At 42.5% G+C, this 6000-nt stretch overlaps 1 protein-coding gene across 2 annotated transcripts in view; it reads right to left on the bottom strand.

Annotated features, from left to right (window-relative positions):
• The window catches only part of RNF144B (ring finger protein 144B), a 76171-nt gene extending 70471 nt beyond the window's left edge, over nucleotides 1-5700 (bottom strand). For both annotated transcript variants that reach the window (XM_074870938.1, XM_074870931.1), the window contains exon 1: nucleotides 5649-5700. The gene's annotated coding sequence lies outside the window, so the exon portion shown is untranslated. The remainder of the gene's footprint in view (nucleotides 1-5648) is intronic.
• Nucleotides 5701-6000: the final 300 nt, after the last annotated feature.

Below are 6000 nucleotides of genomic sequence, written 5' to 3' on the forward strand. Positions count from 1 at the left end.
CATACCAGTTTTGATTTTAAAGTTCCCTTTATGTAAAACTACTGCCTGGGCTTTCTTTTAAACTATTGTGAAGAAATACAAACACAGAAAGCTATATTTTTATATCAATATTCTAGATGCACGTAAAAGGGAATATAGCTTTGCCCTCATGATTTATACTGTCAATAGAAAGCTTTAAGTAAGTTACAGTAATATTATTCAGTTGACTTTACTTTGCTGGACAACAAACATATGTGAGCTATAAATCTCAAGAAACAAAAATGTTTAGCTGTAGGCACTTTTATATCACCAGTGGGCTTAGGTATGCTTTCAACATTTTGTCTATTCAATAATAATGCCAATGGATTAGGCAGATTGGATATGCCTACCGGTGCAGCTTCCTGATAACTTACAGGCTTTCTATCCACAGAAGACCCTCAATAATTCCATTTTGTGTGGGAACGAAAATGTGTCTTTGGACCAAAAGAAAGCACTGTCATCGAGCCATTCACTGAAAGTTTTGTTAGTATTTTAAGAATACAACCATATGTCGAAGCATGCCTACCATTCTGTAAGTCACCCTGGGAGCAGCTGGACTAATGAAGCCTGGTTTCCCATGGAATTATGTCCTACATTTGGCACCCACAGTGTAACACAGTCCCTGAGTCCTTCAGTGCAACACAGCTGTATTCCATAAGCTCCCTCACAGCAGTCATTATTCATGCAATACCTGAAGATCTCCTTCACACACACAGCTCTCTCCTTCCAAGTGTCCTCCCACAGCATTTCTCCACCACCTCCTCTCCACATCTTCGCCCTTCCTAGAGTCACCACCCTCATCCTCCCTCTTCCATCCAGCTCCTGCCAGTCTAGTGCTACATTTGCACTGATGGGTGACCAGCAGCAGTTGAACAGAATGAATTAGACCTGAGCTCTGTCTCCTCCAATCTGGCAGGAACCACTATAAGGTAGGCAGTGAGTTCCAACATCATTAGAGGGTAGATGGATGGACAAAGGAATAGATAAGGTGGTTGCACACACTGTGTTTTCTTCGGAAGTGAAAAATCTAGTCTCTTCCAAAGGCTATTGGAATGTTGCTTGGCGCTCCTCTTCAGGAAACACATCAGCATGGCAGAGTTATCAGAAAATTCATCCTTCAAAAACGTCATGGTATAATTATTTTTCATTGCGCAACTTCCGCTTTTAGAAGCTTATTTACACAGTTAACTCAAAAGAGAGAAAATAGCCAGTAAGTTGTTGCTGAGTTTTATGCATTTTACTGAAGCCTTTAAGAAGCCATCTACAAATATTAGTGCTGTTGCCTCAGACTGAGGTCCTCAGCCCTATCTTCCGCCTACAGAAAGGCCTTGGCATGACAGAACAGGATGCACTATGCAATTCCTCAAAAAAAGATGGGCTTGTGGCAAGTTTTTCGGTTTCTTATAGCTGTGAGAGATCAGGGTGATATCAGCAAGAGATTTAACGTGGTTTTGGCTGCTGTGTTATGACAGAGATCTCAATAGCAGTCAAATAGTTTTTGCATTTGTACTTTTAAACTGTCATGGAGTCTAAAGCAAAATTTGCTCTGTGGAGGAAACACGCAATCTGAAAAAGTTTGGACTCTTGGCAGAACCAACATGGATAGTTGGGAGCGAGCCTACAGGATCCAGCCTGTCTTTGGAAATCATTGGACAGGCTGTCCCTTGAAAATTAAATAAAAGCCAAGAGTGGAAAAATAGGGACACAGTCATGGATATTCTGGGTTTAGAGAGTGTGCCTGTATGCTTTGCATTGGACTAAAGGTTATCTTTTACCACCATCCACATAAAATTTCCTACTTCCAGCTGAACTACTCAGCTAAAAACTGGGAGCCATCAACTTTAGATAATGGACAGAGATAAATTTGTCTATATATCTATCATAGAAAAATATTTAGCTGTGATTTATAGTGGCCAACACCCACTTTCTTAGATTATCAATAAAATGCACTTCTATGAAAAGGGATTAGCACTAATTACTGCTGTTTATATGCTTTAGTGGATATCTGTGGATTTCATAAACTTAATCAAAACCACAGAACCACAGACCTTATCAGCATTTCCACCCCTATTGGTATACAAAGTAATGGGAGTCAGTTTTGGACCATTACCACCAGTTTCTACCGGCAGAAGTCAGGGCCTAACATGAACACACTGCCTACACAGTGCTTTCTTCCCTTCCTTTTCTTTCATCCTCTCTCTACAATCCAGGAACATGTTACCTTTTCCTCTAGAAAAAGCCATGCCTTTGAAGGACAATATTAATATAACTTGTTCTAAATGAAAAAAGGCATTAAGGCAAATAATACTATACATGAAAGAGGATTCCCCACATTTTTAAGATCCCCAGTTGAATTTCACAGAATCGTCAAGGTTGGAAAAGACCTCGAAGATCATCCAGTCCAACCATTAATCTAACACTGACAGTTCCCAACTACACCAGATCCCTAAGCACTATGTCGACTCTACTCTTAAACACCTCCAGGGATGGGGACTCCACCACCTCCCTGGGAAGCCCATTCCAACGCCTAACAATCCGTTCTGTAAAGAAATGCTTCCTAATATCTAGTCTAAACCTTCCCTGGTGCAATTTGAGGCCATTCCCTCTTGTCATAACGCTTATTACTTGGTTAAAGAGGCTCATCCCAGCTCTCTGCAACCTCCTTTCAGGTAGTTGTAGAGGGCAATGAGGTCTCCCCTCAGCCTCCTCTTCTCCAGACTAAACACCCCCAGTTCCCTCAGCCGCTCCTCATAAGACCTGTGCTCCAGACCCTTCACCAGCTTCGTTGTCCTTCTCTGGACACGCTCGAGTAATTCAATGTCCTTTTTGTAGTGAGGGGCCCAAAACTGAACACAGTAATTGAGGTGCGGCCTCACCGAGTACAGGGGTAAGATCACTTCCCTGTCCCTGCTGGCCACGCTATTTCTGATACAAGCCAGGATGCCATTGGCCTTCTTGGCCACCTGGGCACACTGCTGGCTCATGTTCAGCTGGCTGTCAGTCAACACCCCCAGGTCCCTCTCTGACTGGCAGCTCTCCAGCCACTCCTCCCCAAGCCTGTAGCGCTGCTGGGGGTTGTTGTGGTCCAAGTGCAGCACCCAGCATTTGGCCTTATTGAAACTCACACAGCTGGCCTTAGCCCATTGCTCCAGCCTGTCCAGATCTCTCTGCAGAGCCTCCCTACCCTCGAGCAGATCAACACTCCCACCCAACTTGGTGTCATCTGCAAAATTCCTGAGGGTGCACTCGATCCCCTCGTCTAGGTCATCAGTAAAGATGTTAAACAGGAGTGGCCCCAAAAACGAGCCCTGGGGGACACCACTCGTGACCGGCTGCCAACTGGATTTAACGCCATTCACCACAACTTTTTGGGCCCAGCCATCCAGCCAGTTTTTTTACCCAGCAAAGTGTGTGCCCATCCAAGCCGTGAGCAGCCAGTTTCACCAGGAGAATGCTGTGGGAAACGGTGTCAAAGGCCTTACCAAAGTCAAGGTAGACAACATCCACAGCCTTTCCCTCATCCAATAAGCAGGTCGCCCTGTCATAGAAGGAGATCAGGTTTGTCAGGCAGGACCTGCCTTTCATAAACCCATGCTGACTAGGCCTGATCCCCTGGTTGTCCATTATATGACTTTTAATGGCACTCAAGATGACCTGCTCCATGACCTTCCCTAGCACCAAGGTTAGACTGACAGGTCTATAGTTTCCTGGATCATCCTTTCTGCCTTTCTTGTAGATGGGTGTCACATTTGCCACCCTCCAGTCCAATGGGACCTCCCCAGTTAGCCAATTTCTTTCATCAGAAAGAGCTCTGAACGTACTTTAAATTTTTGGTCTGTTGTTGATGATCAAGCTTGGCATATTTTTTTTTTTACAGAATATCAAAATGATACATTTAATTACATTTTCAAGATGTTTTTAACAGAAATGTTGTTGAATGTTCCTTGTCTACAACCAGGGTTTTTTTCATAATTTATGTAATGCATAACAAAAATACTCTCCTTCAGAGTCCTGTATCAATCTTAATGATAAATAGTGGTAGTAGTTTATAATTTATCCTCAGACAAGTTAGCATTTTAGAATTACTCAACTCTTCTAAACATAAGCCCTTCTCTTCTAATAATGTGAAATACATTAATCTTTCCTGACTCTATTTGGCACAATTTAGCTTCCTTCTGAAATGTTGCAATTCTCGGCAATTATTTGAATTTTGCTCTGAGACCTAGAATCGCAAAAGCTAAAAATACTAAAATATGCTATTTCAATTAGGAAGTGTATATATACTAATTCACACTAGCAAGAACTGAGTAGAGTTAACAAATGAGCTCAAGCCTTCCAAAATCACAATATTTTCTATTATCTTTTGTATTCAAACAAAGTCTAGACAAATAGAACTAACCATGACACAGAAGACTGAAATAATTTTTAAATATATTATGTTCTTTTCACTGAGCATTCATTTTTTTCAGCTTAGTGCAAACACAGGCTCTCCTTAAATCCTAGACTGCATTCATGGGATAAACTGCTGATTATATCAAAGGAACTTTCTCTTTGCCAAATTATTTGATACCTGGCTGGCATTTTCACTAGCCAAGTGTGTTTTGCAAGCTTTATAAACTGTGCTGCAGCCTATGCTATTTTGGTTCTATGATATCTAGAAGCAGCAGCTGAGACAGAGCCAAGTCTGTCATTTTCTAATCTAAGTCACCACATGCATCGTGCTTCATCAGTGACAACAAGTAGAAATATAGCAGCCAGAGGTGTCTTAGGCTGAAAGTGTCTTTGGCCATAGAGTGTCCAGAAGACATGTCAATGAAGTTTAACATGCACAGCTCTAATTTGTTTTGTGTACAGCAAACTGAACTACACATACACACTCAACGCAGACCGTGTATTCATCCTCAAAGAAAACTGAAATTACTTTGATTCTGGTGATTGTCAGGTATAAATCAGCAGTGTTTAGGGAAAGAGAGCCATGCTATCCTCCATGGACTCACTTCAAGGCTCCTGCTCCTCAGCAAGACAGGCAAAACTAAAAGTTACTGCCCAATTAACCAATTTTGTCCTCATCCCTGGGCCAGCAACATGCAATTTGGAAAGAGCAGCAGAGCAGGGGTATAGGTGGGGTGGAGATGCTAGGAGAGGGGTTATGGTAGATAGTGAAGTTATGGACTGCAGGGGAGTAAGGGTGAGGACCTGAAAGAGGTTGGGAGGGATTCCCAAATATACCTAGGGGGTGGATACCAGCAAGGAGTTGCAGACTTCTGAGTGGGGGAGGTTTAGGAGCCATCAGGGATGATTTGGGCCCATTGCAGGTTTTCTTCTCCTCCTCTCCCCCTAACCTCCACCCTCCTCCTACCTGTCTGACCTCGCTACAACAGAGCCCTCTGCCTGATGCTTTTTAACACTGTATCCTCTTTCCCCATCTCTCTCCCTGGCAGAAAAAGTGCCCTAATTCCCCTCCCATTACCCTTAGATACATTTCTCCATACATCCTTTTCTCCCACTTCCTTTCAGAGTTTCTGGCGTATAAGAACAATAATGTGAGCTTTATAGGTATAAAATGGACCAACAATGTTCTTTCCCTGCTCTCTCTGCAGGCTGTTCTGGTCAGTTAACACTCCACTTACCATCAGCTAGAATCTTCCCTGACTGGTTTAATTCTTCCTTGTAAATTCATAGCCTTCTTTTGGATAATGGATATTTTGAGTCACCAAGTCTCAGGAATCTGAAAGAAAAGCCAAATGGAAATATCTCTTTCCGATCTTGAAACAGTTCAAATAGATGTTCTACTCTTGTGCCCACTACACCATTACATTTCTTTACTTTCAAAAATTCCAGTTGGAGGCTGAATGTTTTGTACAGAACAACCACACCAGCAGCTAAAAATAAGTTGCATAGACCTGTGACTGGAAACAGTACAGCAGGGCCAGGAAAATCCAAGAAAAATGGGGAGTGTTTGACAGCCACAGAAAGTCTCTT

Source organism: Strix uralensis, chromosome 1 (assembly GCF_047716275.1).
Source record: "Strix uralensis isolate ZFMK-TIS-50842 chromosome 1, bStrUra1, whole genome shotgun sequence".
NCBI classification, from domain to species: Eukaryota; Metazoa; Chordata; class Aves; order Strigiformes; family Strigidae; genus Strix; species Strix uralensis.